We start from the raw sequence: 21,930 nt of genomic DNA on the forward strand, positions 1-21,930 counted from the left end.
TACCAAACCTCTCTGATATGGAAGTTCATTAGAGATATGTCTTTGATGGCAGCCCTTTCAGGGCTTCAGTTTCAAATACCTTGATGTAAAGCTTAAGAAGCCATTGTGTTGTAAGCCCTCCTTGATGTGTCTTATTTAGATCTGCATAGTAAATCAAGGAAAGTAAATAACAAGGCAGCAGATGGAAGCATGGAGATAAGGCCAGTGAACAATTGTATTTGTATTTTGTTATGATGTTGACAGGAGCTAAAATTCACTAATCTAGTTCAACTGATCTGCATTTCAAAGAAATCTCATTTAGCAGCAACTTGAAGGTTTGGAGGATAAAGTTCTTTTATTGCAGCTTTTATTGCATTCTTCGCTAATTTATCTGGTCAAGATTTAGCCTTGCTTACTTAAAGCAGCAAGCATGTTACAAGGAGTCTTAAATACTACGAAAGAATTAATGTCTAGACTATGAACTGAAGGTAATTACATATCCAGCAGTGAATAGGCTACGTTTAGGAAATACTGTTGTCCAAATGGAATTGGAAGAGAAATACAGATAAAATATTTCCCTCATTTTCTCTAAGGCTTTTTTTTTAATTATTAGTTTTTAAATATGTGGAAAATTAATATATAAACAAACTGAAAAATTTTAAATATAAACCCCAGAATTTCTTGAACTATGAGTTCCATCATACCATACTTTGCTGCTCTGTTTACAAACTGATAGCTCATAGTAAGGTTTAAGTTAATGATTGCCTTCCTGCATCTATTTAAAAAAAAAAACATTAAAAAGTGTAAAATAATTTAATAGAATGATGGACCACAATTATTTTATGTGTGCTCTAAATGATGTTTATGTAAGTTAGGTACTTCATATTAGATACAGTTCAGCCATGTCATTTGGAAAAAAAATTGTGATAAATACATTGTAAGAATCAAATATCTTTAAAATGAAAAGGGATATAAAGTAGAATTTAGGGTTTCCTTTTGGAAATTTAAAAAAGAAAAAAATGTGATAAATACATTGTAAGAATCAAGTATCTTTAAAATAAAAAGGGATAGAAAGTAGAATTTAGGGTTTCCTTTTAGAAATTTAAAAAAGTTGTTCAATCTTAAGGCCAAAAAAATAGACTTGAATTTAGTTTTCAGTTTATGATATAAATACGAACGACGGACTGTTTAGGCTGTTGAACATAAGCATGTCCATACCTCTATGTACAAGTGTAATGATAATAAACCAAAGCATGCCAGGCCAGTGTACATCCACTCTAATAATGGGCCCCAGTTCTCTAAGACATGTAAATTAAACCCAGCAGCTGCTAAGTGTTAATGCCATAGTCCTTGCTGCCTTTCTGGAGCCTGTCCTTGTCACAGAGCCTACACCTGTGCCCCAGGGACTACACTTCTCATTTGTACAATGGGTCTTTGCGCTTCTTTTTAGTGTGTCTTCGTAGGCTTGAGAGGAGTGGAGGGGGAGGCAGCTGGGGATGAGGGTGCTTGCTAGGCTGCAGTGATAACTGATAGCTTTTGACTGTGGACTCCACAGGCTAATCAGATCATGGGGTGGTAAATGCTGTAGGACTGGCTTAAGCATCTTTTGGTTCCTTCTCCTCATTGCTATACCTCTAAAAACGTTTGTACGGTGTTTTGTGGGTCTGGTGGACTCTGTGAGTTTGAAAACAGCTTTTATTTAGCCAGTTTACTTTTAATCTAGGTTAGTTTCTCAGTATGGCTGATCATATAGCTCCATGCATGCCTTCCTTGGCACAGTTCAATGGCCAGTGCTGGGAAGGGTGAGGTATTACTGGTCTTGCCTCTGCCACTGGAAGAAATGTTCATCAGTCTACACTCCAAGACACACAGGCTGAGCTTCCACACTGGAGTGAGCTGTGCCACATCACAATTGTGTGATCTCACCTTATCCATGTTACGTCTCCTCACTCCTCTCTTGCCCTTGCAAGGATGACTGTGTTTTGGTCAAAAGTTGTTCACTTGTTTTGCAGGGCTGTTTTGAAGTCAGCACAAGGGAGAAGTGAGAGTCTGCAGGTGGAGCTGAAGAAGATTAGGGAAGTTAGGGCTGCTATGGCTCCAGATTGGAGAGGTTTAAGTCATTATGCTGCTGCATTTTCTGGAAATTTTACCTTTACCTCCAGACTGCTGTACACTCTGTATGTGTGAAATGAAGTAGACAGTACAAATAGCAGTTATTCAAAAAAGTGATTTGCACTGCTTTGTGAGAGAAATATATACCAGTCAATAAAATGATGACAATAAAATAAACCTAACTCTCCTAGAAAACTCCTGTGTAAATGAACATTTATTTATGTCCCAATCTGCCAAAGTTCAGAAGTAAAATTTTGAATTTAAAGATATCCCAAGGATGTCATCCTATTTACAGCACTCAGAATCAAATAGGTCTATGAGATCAAGCACAGACAGACATGTTCACGTTTTTAGTTAAACCCTACCTTTTTCTGTATAACAATGTAAATCATCCCCTCAAATAAACATATGCTCCTGTTGTCTGGCCTGCCACAGTGTCCAGAGTTTCATCACCCATAATCTGTTTTTAAAACCTCATGCCCTTGTACCTCTGGCTTCAGCATTGCTGACTCTCGCTCCATCCTGCCTAAGCCCATCGTGGTCTGGCATTGCCTAAGGTGACAAGGAGGGATCCTGGCTGTCACTGACTGCTTGCTTCTTGTCTTGTCTTCCTGTCCCTGCTGGCTCCATGCATGTGTTGTGTTCCTCACAGAGATGCATAGGGGGACAGTGTTTTCAGCAAAAGGGATAGTGGGAGAGAAGAGAAAAAGGAGAAATAGAGGGAAAAAAAGCCGAATGGAATTTTACGTAATTTTACGTAATTTTACGTAATTTCTCACATCTTTCTCTCTGCAGAAAACTTTTACGCCCCTGCCAGTATTACAGGAGTGCTGCAGCACCATAATAATACTGGACATGAATGAGTAGCCTTCTCTCAAGTGACAGGGATCCAAACTAGTTAGCAATAAGGTGGATTAAAAACTGAACTTGAATTCCTGCTACCATTACATTTGTGTTGGTGTTGATTGCATAACCCTGATGGGCTGAATTGTGTGTGATGCTCCTTGTCTGGAATCACACTGAACTGCTCAGCATTCATTTCTTCAGCTCCTGCTGCATGTCTCTGTGTTGAATGACAGCCTAATGTTAGAAAGAGAAGGGCAGATAGAGCTGGAAGTAATATAGGGGAAAGGAGGTGGCACTTTTCCCACTGGTGATGACTGGAGTAAAATATTCCCAGACATATTTGCCACAAGAAGTACTATACAAATTTACCACTATCTATTGAATCTTCCCAAGCTTGGATTTTAGTTTAACAGTAATTTAACAAGAATTACATGTGTTTGTCCCAAATCCAGTATTCTATCTTGGTTGGTGGATTGTCTGGTAGAGGTAGTCAGCCTGTGTCTTCTCTCATCCATCTCTCATAAATATATCATTTCCTTCGGGATGGTGGACAGGTAGCCATGCAAGGAATTATTTAGACATAAGTCTTTCTTTTGCTATCGTGCCATTCTATCCTCTTGCAATTCAGTTTAAGGTTGTATTTCTGGTCGATATATTTTAAATAAACATTGACTAAATCTGCAAGATAAATAAATCTTAATCATAAGCCAAATCCAGAAGATTTGAAGAATTTGGTATACAACTGATGAGAGGAATAGATGCTAAAACATTACAAATTTTAGCATGTATTTTCAGGTCCTGCAGGAGATCTATATAAAAACATAAGTAAGGTTTTTGATTATCTTCATGGCAGTGATGCATAGTAGAAGGACCCTTTTACCTGTAGATACATAATTTGTCCTACCTTTCTTTTTTATTATGTAGGAGAAGCGAAGTACTGCTAACTCAATGTTTCTGAAGCACTGGGGTTTTTTTTGATCATACTATAATGAGGTTTCTTAAATTGCAGACAAACCGAACAGCTTCATTCAGTTTAATAGCACAACATTTAGAGAGGTTTGCAATATAACACCTTTATTACTTTAATTATTTACATCATGGTTAATCTCTTGTTTACTCATTGTCTTGTTTCCAGATTAGGACAATGATACCACAGATCAGCTGGAAGAGACTTCAGTACAGATATATTTATATCTTTTGTCACTGTTTCAATGCATATTTCTTAAAAATATTTTTGGCATTTATTAGCAAAGCCGTAATTATTTTTGTGAGTTTATGTTTTTTGAGATAAGATATTTGGGTAAAGGCATTTAGATAAACATGGCTCTAAAGACACAGGATTTTAATACTGCATTAGGCAGTCTATGCAATTAGAAATAAGAGTAAATATCATTCAATCTTAAACCAAAACAAAATCAAAACTCCAATCCAGTCCTTGATTTTATATACTATGATATCAGGCCACGTTCTACTCTGTTTTTTTCCTTAGTTACACCAAATAGGCTATAGGTATTGAAAGTAAAATTAATAGGATGCTTATCTACAAAAATGAAATTTTGTATCATAATAATCCCAAAAGAATTAAGAAACTTCCTTGTATAGCCCTCAAATACTTTTTTTTCTTTAATGCATTTTTCTTTAGCAACTCTAACTCTAAAACTCTAAAAATATGCAACAGTCAAGAGATAAAGTATTTTATCAGTGCTTATTTGGGATGGCTTTGTAATGCAGCTGTATATGAATTGCCAAAAAAGTCCTGTGACTGTTGCATTAATAAGATCATGTTATGATATGTAGCTTTTACTTTGTGTGTTAGGTAATTTATGGGAATTGTGTGAGCCTCCACAAAAGTGTAGCTTTTAGTATCCCAAATTAATGTGTGTACTCTGAAATATATTTGTGTATTTAAAATTGCAGGTTACTTGTATCACTGTGCTATTTCAGAAATTAAAAAAAACCATAATCTAAGAAATACTTAATGTAAAAACTTCTTCATGTATCTGATATAAGTGGATTTCTACCAGGTATAATTGAATTAAGGAATATATGGAATAAATTTTTAAAGCAGGCATGAATGCTTATTTAACCTTCAAGTGATATTATATAACAAATGGTTTAAAAGAAAGCATTCTTAGTTTACACAATTTTTTGGGGTTGCTGTTGATTTCTAATGCTTGCATTAGATAGATATAATTGTGTATCAACTTTTCCCCCTTTATGTGCACTTCTTTGAGAGAGTCAAGATGATATTCATGGGAAGATTTTGTAAACTTGTTGATGGTAACTTGAAACCACATATGGAAAGAGTAAAAATCAATGCTTTTATTTGACAACCAGTAGGTAGCCACCTGTTCTCATGTGGTTTTTTCTTGGTGTTTTAGTGGTGATGATAATTCTGACTTGTTATAGCTACTATCAAATTGTTTTCAATAGGTTTATCCTGCAATAGTATTTTACCTTCTGTAGTATACCTAGAACCCACGTCTCTAAATTTTGTCATTTTTCAAGAAGCTTATCTTTGCTCATATATCAATGCTAAAACATTTGGTTCTTGTTTGGTACAGCTTGCCCTGATTTATAGTTAGTATCAAAATGATGTGAAGGATATCAAACAGACCTTGAATACCTTTTGAGCTGTCTGGTTGTATTCCTACCCTTAACATTCTAAACAGAAAAACTGGACAAATAATAGAAGGGAGAGGTAGCCTAAAATGTTGCTATAGGCCAGTGGTGCATGAGTCTTTGATCATTAGCATGCTGTATGGTGAATTTCCTTTCATCCTCAGTGAAGCCATTTAAGCTGCAGAAGCAAATAGAACAGCAAACATTGTAGCAGACTCTTCATTTTCAGAGAGGAGAATAGGTTGAACAGTAAACATACTTTGATCCAGTATTTCAAACTGACCAAAAAAAGTGTCAGTTATACAAATTCCTCACTATAGGGTCTAAAAAGAGTGTTAATGAATAGGTATGTATGTATATATATTGGAAAATGCCTGTTTTTTGGGTGATATTTGAGGGTATTAATTCATGCATCCTGCAAAAGGGATTTTGGTTGCATACTGATGTCTGAACAAAGTTATTTCTGTCCTGCTATGTTTTTTTGTGCTAGTACAGGCTGCTTCTTCATATAATGTGCCAATGCACAGCTCTACATATAGGGATACTTGGTTCACAGACACAGAGATCTGTATCTAGTAAGACAGCAGAAAGGACTGGTTATATTCCTTTGGTACACCTGGTAGGTAAGGATGGAATTAATTAACATAGTTTTTGCTCAAAAGTGTGACATGCCAGTCCATGACAGCAAAAAGTGTTTGTTCCTGATGACAGTCATTCACTTTCTGCTGGTTCAGAAGGCTTCCCTGAAGGAATTTTAATTGATCTGCACTTACCCAAAATAAATCAGAAACACTGCTGTATCCTAGAGATTAAAGCAAAAGAGAAGATATTGGAATACAGAGTATATGATTTTTAAGGTTTACTTTGAGATGAAACTTGGGAAATGGAGATGCTGACCTGCATTTATATAAGTGTTGAACTGAGTGGGAACATGTGGATGAAGTTAGACTCAAACCCATGAGACCAGCGAACAACTTGAGAAGCAGAACGTTGCTTTGTAGCCCTCTGCCCTGGCTGCTTTGGGACTGTGGACTGGTGAGAAGAATGCTACTGCTGCTTTACAGTAAGACTTTGCTACCACATTTGATATTATTTTTTTTTCAGTGGTGATGGTGTTTTGGAAAAATCAATCAAATTTATTAAGCATATAGTAAAGTACAGAGAACCATGGGATTTCACTTTGGTGTTCAAAAGGATCTAGCCTGTACTTCAAATGCAACTAAGACTAGACTCCCTGTACCTAATGCAGTAATTCTCATTACTGTGAGTGGTGTAAAATGGATATAAAATTTGTTGAATTTGCACTTACATAAGTGACTGTACAAGGAGATAGGACTGCTCATCCTGGTTCAGACCAATGGTTCTCTTAAGCTGTCACCATCTCCAGTTTGGTGGCTGTCTTCTGAGGATACCTCCACCGTCCTCTTGACTTTCAAAACCTCCTTGCATAAACAGCATCCTTGGAAAGAAGTTCACAGTTCTGTGACACAATTTGTGGAGAAGAAACTCCCATTTTTCTTCTGAACTTGGCTTTTATTAGGCAGTAATTCAGTGCAAAGGATAGGGAACATACAATGTCTGTGCAGTCTTTCCATCTTCAGACTTTTGTTGTTTTCTATCATGCCCTTCTTTAAGTCAGCTTTTTTCCAGTCTGGATATTGGTGGCATACAGAATTCTTCTTCATATATGAAAACTGTTTTAAGCCTTTGATCTTGTATGTTTTCTCCTCTGAACCTTTGCTAATTAGTTCCCTTTTTTGTGTTCTGTGCTGGACAAGAGAGTGGAGCATGCTTTTCAAGATAGGGGTTAATATGGTGGCAAATGACATGTTACACTTTGTCCTTTATTATTTTCTAAATAATTTTTAGTATTTAATTTATAGATTTGACTCTGATGGAGTGGTGACTTTTAAGTTTTCATGAAGAAATTTCAATGAGACCTATCTATCAGGACCCCCAGGTCTCACTTTCTGAGCAATAAAATGTAATGCAATATAGAACTGTTTTGTTTAACAGAAGATTCAGATCAAAATGTTTATCAGTACTGGCTAGGCAGGATGATTTATAGTGAACCTAAGCCCAACAAATTGTGACTTCCTACTTGATCCTAGCCAAAAGTAGTCACAGTGTCTTTGTGATACAAAATAAATAATCAATAATGTGAAATCATCTTTTAACTTGTACACTTGCTTTTTCAAAGACATACAATCTTTTTATTATGAGTCTCAGAAGTGAAGCAGGTGACTGCTCTAGGAGTAGTGACTATTCATACAAAGAAAGAAAGATTTGAAATGTGTGGGACTTTCTCCTAGGTGTGCAATACATGTGTGTAAGGATGACACTGAAGTGTGTTTTAAAGAGATGGTCGTAATACCTTGCAATAAAACACAATATGGATGCTTGCACTTACTGTGTTCCTTTCCCTTTTTACCTTAGATAACTTCAAGTGGAAGTTAAGGACCTTTTGTCCTTATCTGCCGTAGACGTGACAGACAGTTTTGGAAGGAGGACCAGTTTGAGCAAAAAGGAAAAGACCTTCCCACAGCACAGCAAAGTGACAAAGTGACTCTGAAGAAATGTAAGTGATTTATAACTGAGCTATGGCTATGTTTCTACTGTGGATTTATTGGCCCTGTGGGAGGAATGCAGTACCCCATCACTGAAACATACTGCTTATAGATGTAAAATATGGTTTAGGAAAAAATTGTGGACCATGCAGAAAATACATACCCTTTTGATGTTAGTGTGATGGTAAGCTATGCTACAATTATTTTTTTTCCAAATGGCAATTGATAATGGGATTGAAGTGCCGTAAGAATCAAAAATCTGGTTTTCTACCATTTTCTACTCATCTAGCTATTGGTCATTTAGATACATAGAAACTAAGTAGCTGTATTTCAGTCATTCTAGATTCTGCTTACCCTCAGGAGAGGGGCAGGCATCTCCAGAGGCCAATCCATCTCATTCTGAAAGCAGTGCTTAAGGAATGCAGTATTACTCGCTGAATAGCTTGTGTTCACTGCTTAGCTTTAGCCTAAATGTTCAATGAATACTTTAACCTGGCACGTCTGTGTAAGATGCAGTGCCAGCTTCTTTTCTCCTCCCCATATTGTCATTCTGCTCACTCAGCACGTGTAGCTGTTCATAAATTTGGAGAAGGGATCAGACTGAAAATAGCCAATTATTTGTTTGGTTTTGTTTTCAGTTTGGTTTATCCCAGCCTTCTCCCATATGGCCATCCAAGGGCTGTCACTGGTACAAAGGGTGATGTGAGTGGGAATTAGCAGCCAAAAGTGTGCGGGAGCACATGATAGCAGCTGTGCTAGTTTCTGCTGCTTAAATTCCTTGGTGAGCAATAGTCTCAGACCTTATAGATATTTTTAGGGCTTTGCCATTTATAAGAGTTAAAAAATATGTGAGGCACCCTTACTTATTATCTAATGGGGAACTGTTGTTTTGTTGTGCATTTCGTACTGCGATAGTGCTGTCTTTTGTGTCCCTTGTAAATTAAATTCTCCAAAACCAGTAGACGGTCATAAGTGGCTAGGAAGTAAGCAGGTGTCATGTCGTGATTTATAGTGCAGGCATGATGCTGTGTAATTCATACATGCATACATAATTTCTGAATTCTGAAGATGGCAGCCTGATTTGGTATAGCACCAAACATGACGTGTGGGTTGGGTGATATCGAATGGTTAGTGGTTGGACTAATTTAGGCTCAAGATCCTTGTCTCCTGAACAGTGAAATACTAAGTAACATTTCATTCTCACAGTAAATACCAGATGGGAGGGTGTAAAAAAGACAGAGCTAGACTTCTCTCATTGACACCTGGTGACAGGATGACAGGCAGTGGGTACAAGCTACATACAGATTATTAAATTATGTTTCCATTGAAAAATAGTATAAAACAAAACTTTCTTATCTTGAGGATGGTCAAACACTGGAGAGGCTTGCCCAAGAGGTTATAGAATCTCCATCCATGGAGATACTCAAAACCCAAATGGACAAGCAGCCTGTTGCATCTGGCCCTGCTTGATCAGGAGTTTAGATTCAATGAGCTTCTGAGGTCCCTTCTAATCTCAGTTATTTCATGATTTTGGAGATATTTATAGGTAAGCAAAATCAGAAATATTATGCTATTTTATGTTTGACAATAATTTAAAAAAAATTTTCTATTTTGACGTATTTAGTTATTCAGTTTAGTATTTTACTTAAGTTTTGGCAAAAACGAGACATGGCAGAATTTGCAAGCTTTCTAAAATGTGTTAAGTTATATTTAAAGACTTGTGATTGTAACTATGAAAATCACATTGAAGCCTGTGAAATTATCTTTTAGCTTTGAATTAGCACCAGGTTTCACGTGATGTGAACAGTCACATGATGGGGATTTTAGATGTTTGAAAATAGCATCTTTTTCACTTGATCCATGGAAAGAATAATACATTTTTAGTACCATTTTGTGCTTGGAAAAAAAAAAAAAAAAGACATAACTAGGAAGAAACTCTTGCAGGTGAGCTCCATTAATCCACAATATAAAATAGCTGTCTTCCTGAAGATTTTAGAGGTCAGTGAGACCTGTAAAGTGACCTAAGAATTTCATTATAAGCTGTGTTGTCAGTTACTTGCAAATGACCATTCTGGGACAGTCCATACTTAAAGAGGATGCCAATGTAAATGTATAAAAACTGGGCAAATGTACAGTGAGACTTGACAACATAGCCTTCTATCTTCTATGAATATGTGATTGAGGGGCTTCCTTGTGTTTTGAAATACTTAGGAGCAAGGGACTCTCCTCTTCAAATGTCAGCTTTCTTGAATTTTAACTTTGATTAATTTGGCAGACATTTTTTGCCCACAGTTTTGCTATAGCCTGAGTGTCTTTGCAAAAGTTTCTGTGAGATGGGTTTATCATTCCTGAAAATGGAAAAAAAAAAACGGTCTAAAAAAAGGTCTATGACCTCTTCCTTGCTTTTGAGCAAGGACTTGGAATTTGAAAGGGAAGCTTTAATGGGTTATAAGATGTGTCTTTTACCATGCCTCTGAATGTCTGTCCTTATTGCACTGAATTATAAGCTTTTGAAAATTGCTGCTTACTCATACACAGAAGAGGCATATTACTTTGTCAGCATATTCTGAAAATAGTCCTTGTATATTCTTAATCTTCTAGAAATGACTGAGTCTGTCCTGGCTTGGAGATCAAACACTGTATGACATTTCAAATTTACAGATCCCCTGCTTTTTCAAAAGGGTCTTGTTTTTTTAATTTTTCTGGGACAGTGTATTTTGATTCTTACACTTGTTGGTAATTCTGGTTTTCTGTATTTTATGCTTACTTTTCCCAAATGCTATTTGAGAAGGGTGTCAAGAATGGGATTAATTTCCCATGATGTTAGCCATCTAAACCTATAGGTGGTATAAATCTGAGCTGGTCACCATAGGCTTCTTTAGTCAGTGAAGAGAGATGGAGACTTCCAGGGGAGGATTCCCATATCCTCTTTCTATTTCTGTCTTTAGATAAGACAATTCCTTCTTTAGAGATGTCTGTTTCCTGTCACTCACAATAAAAGCAACCTGAGGTGACTGGCACAAATTTAGACTTTTAACTTTTCTATTAAACATTAAGACAGATACATTCCTTCTCATGTGGCATAATTTGAGACTTAAGAGGCAAAAATGTTATCGCTAACATTCACAAAAGTATCCTGCATTCATACTAGTAAACAAAATTATTCTAAAAATTATCTCTTTATGGTTAAGTTGATATGTACAAGCTTATTAAAAGGACATTTTCCATATCTCTTTAGATATTGTATGAAACCATTAAAACAAGGAATTTCAAATGCCATTTTAATATTAACTCCAAATTATGTATAGACTTTGGGTGTTTTCTGATATTTGGGTTCTAGGTTAAGAAATGCGAATGTTTTAACTCTATGTCATTACTTAATTTCTAGTAAGGCAATAAAAGGGATGTATTGTGAGATTCTGGCATTGTTGGCATTTTAGCTTACAACAGAAGATTGAAAAAATCTGGTGCTAATATAACAGACAAAAATGCATTCTCAGTTAATTTAAGAGCAAGAATTTAGGTGGCTTTCCAATTTGAAACAATTTTCTCTACTATCAGCTAATTTTGATAATGTGTTCTGTTAAATGAGATTGTGATGAAATGCTGTTTTCCATTTGTATTGAAGTATTTTAGATTTCCTTAGTAATTTAAACTGTTGTCTATACTTGAGTAATGGCAACTGCATTGGCTAACCCAGGATAATATAACACCTTCTTCAGTCCTACTTTTCATGGGTAAGGACTGAAAGCACTTTCTTGCCATGGAATGGTTGAATGTGTCTAAAAAGCATTAGAAGTAATCTATGCTGGCTCTATTTCCTTTTAGCTAAAATGTGGGCATATGACATAGAAATTGTGGTGTAATTTATTATCAGATGTCTTTTTATGTCTAATTGCCATGTATTTGAATTATTACCTGGAAGGGCTAGACTTGCTTCATACATGTTTATAGCATCACTGTGATGAGACTATGGGCAGCAGTTGAATATGCTTCAAAGATGGTCTCAGTTATTCTTGTCCTGTTGTTCAGAAATGCACAGGACTGCTCATGATAAGCACTGTTTCTGTACTTCCACTCATGGTTGACTGATTAACCCTTACTGGGGTGTATAAAATTTTTCTCTCATTTATAATTTTGCTTTGAATATTACATTTTGTATTAGAGGTGTATATTTCATTTTGTTTCCATCCTTTTACTGTTATTTAAAGTGATACATTTAGTTCAGTATTGCACAGTAGCAGCATGCATGTATTATAGCATAAAGCTACAGCAAATACTGATTCCTGGAATCTGCATTTGGCTGAGGAAGCAATTTGTTGGTTTTTTTTTATGAGTGTTGGAAATTGGCCTAAAGAAAGTGCTTCGAGAATGGAGAAAAGCTCATGTTAGTAATTTGTTCTTACTTTCTCTGTTGCTCCTTCTAATATTTGCACAAAATAACATTCACCAATGTTTGTATCCCAGTATCACTAAGTTATGTGTTCTAAACAAGAACAAAATATTTCCCTTAGAAACACTGTCGCACCATTACTTGCTGGCCAAGATTCTCACTGGTAAATACACAAAGCTTCACCAAAGCTGGCAAGCCATCTCTTTGTACTTGAAACAAGTGTTATAGGCTTTATTTTTTTTTCAAGCCTATAAGATTGTCTGACTTTATTTGGATTTGGTTTGTATTATTCCCATCCTTCTGCAACTTTAAGAATGTTTACTTTTCAATAGAATTTTATGCTTTATCACAAAAAACCCAAAAGACCCTAGTTCTTAGAAAATGAAAAGGGCAGTTCAGCCAAGATGCCACTAAACAGCGTATCTTTGAGTACTGAAGAACTGTGCCTATTTTTATTGAACTGTAAATTTTATGACACTTTGTCCTGACCCTGTTTGAGGGTTAAACTGAGGAGATCCAACAGGCTGAGAATATCTGGGTTCAGTGAATGAATCTGAGTATAGAAACCTGAGGAGTATCTGTTCAAGAAACACATTAATGACTGCATCAAAGTTAACAGAACAAGTATTTTCCACAGCATAGGCATCTAAGTCAGCAAGGGCTTTTTAATAATAGAAAATTTCACATGGTCTCAATCCCATTCCATGCAGAAAGTGAATCAAGTTCCTTTCATACTGTTATTCTGATTTAAAATTTAAAAGCAACCAGAATTTTCAAATAGGGAAAAGGGAAATATGTTCTGACTCTTGCAGACATTTTTAGCAAATATAAATATGTGTTGATAGTTGTTCTAAAACTACCTATGTGCTATGCATCTTATCTCAGGTTGCAGATAAACAAGAAAGAAAACAAAAGTTTTTGCTAGCATATCTTCATTTCTTCAGCCTATATAAGATCTCTTTAGAGGATTTTGGATTAGATTCCAATTGGAATCTAATTTGAATTGGTTGAGAGCATCAATTGATTGGACCTTATGCCATTCTGACTGTCAATTTCATTCATTTTCTACTTTATGAGAGGTAGAGTCATATTACTTTGATTTGAGAGGTCTTTCCTGTGGTGTAAGTGAGTGAAAGCTGGGTGATGGGCTACGTAAGGATGCCAGCTTAAGCATATGCCTTTTACTAAAATGATGTTTTTATGGAGTTTTTATGATGTTTTTATGGAGTCTGGTGTCCTGCATGCAGTTGCAGTTACAGTTCCCTGGCATTGTGCTGTTCAGGAACTGGAAATGGTGTGAAACATACATTTTTAATGTAAGAGAATATTCTTCATAGAAGATCAGTAAATGTTTATAAAGAATTATTGTCTGTTGGCAAACATCTGCATTGTTATGTTTCAGAGGTAGAGGCATTTGGATGGTAATGAAGGGATTCTTGTATACAGCTAACAGAGCATGGTGAGATACTTTGGGGCATAAGTCATAATAATATTAATAATCCACTGCATCTGAGGATTTCAAAGAACTTTACAGACAATATCAATGAATTAATATTATCTTATCCCCCTGTGGAGCACTGCTAAGACTTGGGTGGGTTGAATGAAGAAACACCATCTCATTTTTATGGTAAGTTGGTTACTGTACCTTTCCTGCACACAGGTAATTCAGGAAGTATCAGTATTTTCCACATGGAGCTCAAAAGACATAGAGAAACAGATTGACTTAGTCTGGGCAAACAGTAACTCCAACATAAGCATTCCAACACCAAAATCATCCCAAACAGCCTGCTTGTTTGCAGTGATAGTTGGCTCAGGCTGCTGGATCTCTGCTGTTGTACAGCTTGAAGCGCTACGTAATATTACAGAAGATAACACTGTGCAAACAGTGCAGTTGGAACCTGGCCATTTAGTGTAACAATTTCATAAGTTCCGATATGCTGATGCATGTGTGTGTCAGAAAACCAGCCTATTTTTATGTGTTAAAAACATCAGTAGGAGATGCATTAGACAAAAACAACTTCTCAAGGGCAAGACACAAACACTATAGTTGAAAAGTAAAAGAGCAGAAACCATCTGCTGTGTAGTATGTTTTGATGAAAACACACATGAAGCTAATTAAACAGTTATTCCATGATACAATTTAGGGTTTTTAAAAAAATCATATTTAGAAAATTGTTTCGGAGAGACAATTGTAAAAGACATTTTGGGTTTTGCCCCTTCAGCACTGCTGCCTGTTTATGGCTGCCTTTGGTACATCATTCCTAAAGACCACCTCTTGTCCCTCCTGTTGAAGGAGATATCAGTAGTATCTTAAAAGTGTTCTTTAATATTTTTCCATTCTAAACCCCATATTTTGAGTTAGTGTAATATAAAATTGCTTCTCTCCTTTATCTGTAGCCACAAATGAAAACATGCAGGTTCTCAGCTGACACAATTTTGGCGAAAATCATATTTTTAAATAGAAACCAAGTACGGGTTATGCTAATAGAACCTCATTTGTAATTTAAACCCAAGCTGTTAACATTCAATAATGAAGCCATACATCAAGGAGTTTTCTGCAAAAACAGAAAAATACTAATTCTTCCTCCTCAGATCTGCAAATCCAGACTGATGGGATTTCAGACCTTCATCTTTTACTGACAGGCGGCAGCATCAGTGGAATAAAGCTAAAATTTGATCCCCTTTCTCTCCACCTCCTTCTCCTAATTTTACTCTGACAGAGAAAGAATCACAGTTTTAGCTGGTATCTTAGCCCAGGGGAAAAAATGCTCTGTCATCAGGTCTTTTAGGGAGAAAGAGCTCTTCAGTGGAGCAGTTAAATGGTATTTTGTTTCTCAGGGTGCATCTTATACCTGTATTTTTGCAAGATATGATAAATGGTTTCTGAGACATTATTGAGAGCAGAATCAAGGTCATCAACCTTCCCCCAAGAGGTCATTGTCTCTCAGTTCTTGTTTCTGGTGAAGATGTTAAACATGGGGGAGATGGGCTCCAGATGGACTATCTGAAACTGCGCACTCATATGAGCAATCCCCGGCCATATGTTAGTACAGGATGTATTTCTAATTTTTGACCTGCAAAAATCAGTGACTGATCAAATTTTTCTAGATAAATTTTAATTGATTTTGCAATAATTTGATGCATGCATGTTGAAATTTATCATTCTAAATCCCCTAACATGCATACATTACTGTAAAGTCCTCTACAATTCATGATGAAATAGAAACCTTTGGGTATTTTGTTGTTGAGACGTCCTGTGTCTTTGGAGAAATTCATTTTGAAGCCCTACAGCTAAATTACAAAGCTCTTCATTGTCTGCAAATTAGTTGCTCCTGTTCTTGAGTTGGCTTATGAAGCTGAGTTCCTCCATATGACTGAAAATACTTTTCTAAAGAGACAAAAGATATAAATCTGCCACAGCAAAAGAAATTAGCCATGGAAAACAAAAATAATGTGGTCTTATACATAGGACAAGAATGATTGCCATCTTAGTATTAATTGGCTTCTGCAGCATCTAGTATTTTAGTTCAAATCAGGACTGTACTTGAAAAGTATCATAGACTAGCCTCCCATTGAACCTTCCTGATGATGAAGCTAAACAAGGGCAAAGTGTTTGAAGAATGGACCAAACCTATGCAGCAGTACAAAGCAAAGTATCTTGAAGCACATGCCACATGTGTGTAATGTGTTCAGCTCCAGCTGTTCTGTTGTGCAGGACCATTTTTGTTTGGCTCTACTTGTTCTTAATGCTGATGTTTTCTTAGTTATAAAAGACCATGGGGGATCCTTGTTATGTAAGTCTGTAAAAAAACCCCACCCTTTCATGTCTCTGAGTAATATAATATTTCCACTTTTTTCTCAGATAGTAGATTAGAGTCTGTAATTGTAGGGGGTATCTTCTATAACTAAAATGTTTTCTCATAATCACATATACTTCTATGATAAATGGGATATTTTCATTTTGTGTGTTTAAAACTGTGCTGAAGGAAAAACTGTTTTCACCTAGTCTGTTTCCATTGAAGCTATCACTTAAAGAAGGTGATCTCACCTTCTTTATTCAAATGTCTAAGGGAGACTGAACACATATCTTAAGAGGAGAACTAGATGACCAGTGGAGGGCTGTAATTTTCAACTGCCATTTCTATGGTTATATGATTAAAAAAATCAATGATGAAGTTATACCTTGTTTATCAATAGCTAGGAGGAAAAATGGAAGTTAATACTGAAAACCAAACTTGATAATCTTTTCACTGTAATCTTTTATAAGTTTCTGTATTGTAATAAGTTGTATGTGGGTGTGTATGTGACTCTACTTCTTCATTGGGCATTTAAATATGATTTATGAGCTCTTGGCTATCAAAGTCTTTGCTTTTGGTGCATCAGCCAATATCCTGTTCCCATGGCATTACATGCTGAGAGGATGACTTAACCCATTCCTGTGCTCTTCAAACTCAGCCAGTAGTTACTTTGGTCGCACGCTGTGAGTTAGTGAGATGATGCTTCTAAGTGCCCCAAGTGCCAAAGCTCAAAATCCAAATGCTATGTTACCATGTTTATCAAAAACCAGCATATGTTTCCATTGTAGTCCACTGTTTAACAATTTAAACTTCTACTCATTTTAACATTATTTTTTATGTGATTGTGCTTATGTAAATAGCTGATAATTTTTGCATTTTTCATGCTCATGGATGGAACTGGGTAACCTGGGATGTAGGAAATAGGCCGTTTGTAAATATGTGTAAGAAGATACAAAGGAAAAGGAGAAAAAGAAGGGTTGGTAACAATTCAGGGAAACCAGTTTGAGATCAACTGGATTACAGGAAGGCATTAGTTATGAAATACCCATTAACTCTCTGTAGTGTTAGATCAGCTACTATAGGATAAGGCAATCAATATTTAACACCAACTGATTTCATTGATAAGATGATCAAAGTAAAAATTGAATTTTAAAAAATAGTAAAGTGGACTTTATAGTGTTCTGCACAACATTGTAATTGCTAACCAGGCTCAGTATAAACACAGACTCTACAAAATTCTTAAGCCATTGCCTTATAGAGCTGTAGGAGCAGTCCCAAACAGATTTTCAAGATGTTGAAATGTCAGCATAACAGTAAATTTGTTAATGCTGATCTGCATATTTCAAATATTTTACTCATTGATGGATACAGCACTTTTATTGGCATGGCTTATGATTAGTATAAAAATGATTTTAAAATAATTGCAGATTCAGTAACCTTGCTTGCCATGCAGAAGTTTGGCAAATGTGTTTTCAAGTGTGGTTGGAAGATGGATATCTTTATTTGCTTCCCATGGACAAGCAACCTGACTGACCTACTATTTACTCCTTGTCATGTGAAATTAAAAATTTAAGGAATCAAGTATTTATAATTTTTCTCAATTAATTTAGAGCAATTGTGGCACTAAGTTTCCCTTAATGCTCTGCTCACTCATATAATCAAAAGTAAAATCCTTAAAGTGGAACACAGATTACTCCTTTCCTAGGCTATAGGAAACACTGAAAGCCTGAACTGGGATTTCTGCAAAGAGAAGAATTTTTGCCTCTCACACTTGTGTGAGGTCGTTTTACCCTGAAATGTTTTTCGGCTCATTCCAGACCTATCTTAAAGAGCTTATGGAGGAAAGAAACAGAGTGACTTAAGTTCACCAAACAGTTGTTAAAAAGATAAATCAGGTTAGAAAATGAACAGGGAAGTGACACCATCCTGAAGAATTAAAAGTCCTGAAGTAGTGTGTGGTTGTTACATGTTAGCTGAGTACTTAAATGTGGCTTGCACTCTGGCTCTATTCCTAGGACTTACTGCTGGGTTCCCACACATTTGTTGCTGTTGTCGAAGATGTCAATTTTTTGCAATTTCTTGATTACTATCCTAAGCTAACGGGGAAATATTATGAATCTAGTTTGAGTCACTGACAGGCTTTGTGTAAAGATGTGAACAAGATATTGCAAAGGCTTTGGTGACTGTCTTGTGTTTCTATTACTTCTCTTTCAGTGAAGTTGAAGCTGGCCAGGTTTAGAACCAAGGGAATCTTTTCCATTCCTTGCATTGACTTTCCCAGTGTTGTCAGGGTGCTTTATATCTTCCATACATAGGCCTACCATCTGATGGAAGCACTGTGTCAATGGAGGCATGTGAATAGTATTTGAATAGTTACATGATTTGTGGACAACACCAGGTAGAATTGTGCCCGAAGAAACAAAAATATTTCTAAAAATTAGACACAACGTTGGTTTAAAGGTTGTGTCCTTTGAAAGGATTTGAAGTAGTTTAGGTGCTTACGTTGCTCAAGGGACTTTGAGTACTGTGAGGTTTTAAGGAAGGCTAAGTATTCCAGGAAGTTTAAGAGCTTATGGCATCGTAAATATTTAAGATGATTTAAAAGGTTATGTCCTCTTTAGTATTTGAGTTGGATTAAGTGCTTATATTGCCTTAAGGACTTTTTCCCTTTTTTTCCCTAAAAGGAACCTGGGAAATTAAATGCAAAAAACCTCCTGTAGATGCAATATTTGGGCTTTTTTGCATTTTTGTTTTTGTATGAGAAATGCAAAATTCTAGGTTTCAATAGCAGCATTAACTTGACCACACTACATATGCATCAAAGATGGACAGACTAATGGAGGGTTTCTAGGAAACCTCTGGATATGAAACCCAGAAGCAGTAGTTTTTAATACCTTCACAGCCTGTGCATTGAGAAATATTTTTTTCTTCTGCTTGTTTAGCATGATCTGCTAAAGATCAAATAGACAATCAGGATAGAATCAGATTATGGAAATACAAAGAAGCAATTTCACCTTAGAAGGTAAAGATCATCTATAATTCAATATGCAAGAAAATAGGGATCCATTTAGTTTCATTTTGTGCTTTTGCTGATATTTTACTTCAGTGAAGAAGAATAACAAATATTATAAGTCTAGGTCTCAGTGGCTTTTTTTTTTTTTTAATTGATCAATTTATATATTTATTCTTGTCTTCTGAGATGCCTTGACTAAATTCTTCACTAGTGTACTTGTGTAACATATTTTTAAAATTTTCTATTCTACAGTCCTGAAAAGTATATTTTCTAATATTTATTTTATTAACCACATACATACACTTCTCATTGCTTTAAAAGCAAATAGTCACCATTCATTCAATGTATTCTATGCTGCCTCAATTAAATGGGCATCAGTCCATCAGTCCAAACATTTTTCTCATGGGTCTCTAATACATCAGTGATTTTACTTGGTTATTTCAGCACAATTACAGTAGCTGTATCTACTCTTGCAGGCTGTCCTGGCACAGCATGCAGCACCAGCCATCTGAGCCATGTCTGGTGGCTTTGTGGGGAACACATAAGACACCACCTGGAGTACTGCATCCAGCTCTAGGGTCCTGAACACAGGAATGACAAGGGCCTGTCCAGAAGAGGGCCACAAAAATGACCAGAGGAACGGAACACCTCTGCTATGAGGAAAAGCCCTGGCAGCTGGGGTTGTTCAGCCTGGAGAAGGAAGGTCCTGGAGAGGCCTCATTGTGGCCTTTCTGTTCTTCAAGGGGGCCTGCAATAAAGATGGGGACAGAAATTTTAACAGGGCCTATAGTAACAGGAGTAGATGGTGAGGGTAACCTGAAGCCCTCACATCTGGGCATACTTTCATAAAGGCTGCATTCAGCTACATGGGTGGGATGAGTGCGATGTCCATATGTTCCAAGAAAATTCACAGATAATATCCCAGCAAGTTAAAATATCCTGTCAGTTATGCCAAGAGTACTGAAATATTGGTGGTAGCACTGGCTCACTCTGTCCTAGCAGTTATCACCACGAATCACCAACATCTGGTAGTACAATGTGTTCAAAGGGTGGGATGGTCACAACTGAGCAGCTGACACCTTTCAGGCTGTGTCTGTGACTCTCTGTTACGTCTCACTTAATGCAGACTTGAAAAGACAAGGACAGTTAGGGAGGGAATGGGATATATTTCAAAACATAGGTCTAAGCACAGAACATGGAATGAGCTAGTGTTGCTCTGTGATGCCATGCAGTCAAGTGTGTTTTAAAATGGGTTTGGTGTAATTGTGAGTTCCCCTACTTCAGAACTAACTCACGGTTCCTAAAAGCTCATCAAAATGGTTAAAATATTTTTTTCATGTGTGTACATCTTTAAATGTACTTCCTATTAATTTTAGTGTATCCCACAGAGGAAAGACCAGTATTTTTCTGTCTTCCTCAAACTTAGCATCATCTGAAAATTTTAAAAGTACAGTTTCTATATGAACGGTATTTCACCAAGTTATAAAAGAAAACACACACGACCAGGATGGACCCCTCTTGAGCTCCATTCATAGTATCCATCCTTTATTCCTAGTCTCTATATGAAATTTTTGAACACATTTTTTTATTAGCCTTAAAATAGTTTAATTTAGTCTTTGTTTCCTTTGCTTCTTTTTGTGAGTAATCCCCTTCTTTTTATGTGTCATCCACTGCTTCTTTCCCATTAAAAAAATGATTTTTTTCTACTGATGGAGAAATTTAATTGACTTGCCAAATTTTCATCATGACAAAACTATACTGACAAGTATTTATTTTCTTGTTGTAAAGAAAAACGTAAAGTATTGTTGGTCTTTGTTTTCTCAAAAATATTTCGGAAACTGAAATTAATAGAAAAATTTATAAATTTTTAGCTCCTCTTTTTTCAGCTTTTTATGACATGGACTGTATTTTTCCTGCTTCATTTTTCTGGAGCTCCATCCATTCTCTAGAGTTCTGAAAAGTTGCTGATGCCAGTGAGGGAGTTTCAATTTTTTGTCTTAGAGTCCCTTGCACTGTAGGTAAATGTCTTACCTATTGAGGTAATGCAGCTGTTTATGACAATAAGGGACAGCAGCCTTAGTCGCTGGTTTGATTTGAGTCACTGGTTTGATTTGAATAAATTTCAAAAATAAAGATATCTTAAACTCTTAAAATTTCACTGATTTGCTTTTGAATAGATTTAGATGACAGATAAATGAAATTTCAGTGCAGTCAGGCATTGGAAATACTGGAGTTTGGCATTATTCTGCTGGTTTTACAGCACAGGCCAACATTGTGTTTTTACCTAACATAAGTAAGCTTGGTTAGGCTGAACTCATCTGACAGCATCTAATTTATTGCAGTGTCTCGTCATCTGCTTTCCCTGTTTTACTCTTAATTTTTTGTCCCTTTTGTCACTAGTTTTAGTGATAAGATTGTATTTGTCTGTTATATGAAAGACTAAGCAAAATATATGTCTGATTATTCTGCAAATAGCCTGATTAGCTCTTTCTTGAATTTTCCTATTACTGTTAAGGTATGTAAAAAATGCTTTTTTTGCTATTAATTTTTTTTAAGTTACATTTCACTTTCTGTTTTTTGCCCTCTTGACTTTATCCCTGT

The 21,930-nt window shown here is 36.1% G+C and overlaps 1 protein-coding gene across 1 annotated transcript in view; it reads left to right on the forward strand.

The window, feature by feature from the left end:
* FOXP2 (forkhead box P2) overlaps positions 1-21,930 on the forward strand; it is a 403,901-nt gene that overhangs the window by 53,153 nt on the left and 328,818 nt on the right. Inside the window, exon 4 of the mRNA XM_053977653.1 lies at positions 7,996-8,137. The gene's annotated coding sequence lies outside the window, so the exon portion shown is untranslated. The remainder of the gene's footprint in view (positions 1-7,995; positions 8,138-21,930) is intronic.

Source organism: Vidua macroura, chromosome 5 (assembly GCF_024509145.1).
Source record: "Vidua macroura isolate BioBank_ID:100142 chromosome 5, ASM2450914v1, whole genome shotgun sequence".
Lineage (NCBI taxonomy): Eukaryota > Metazoa > Chordata > Aves > Passeriformes > Viduidae > Vidua > Vidua macroura.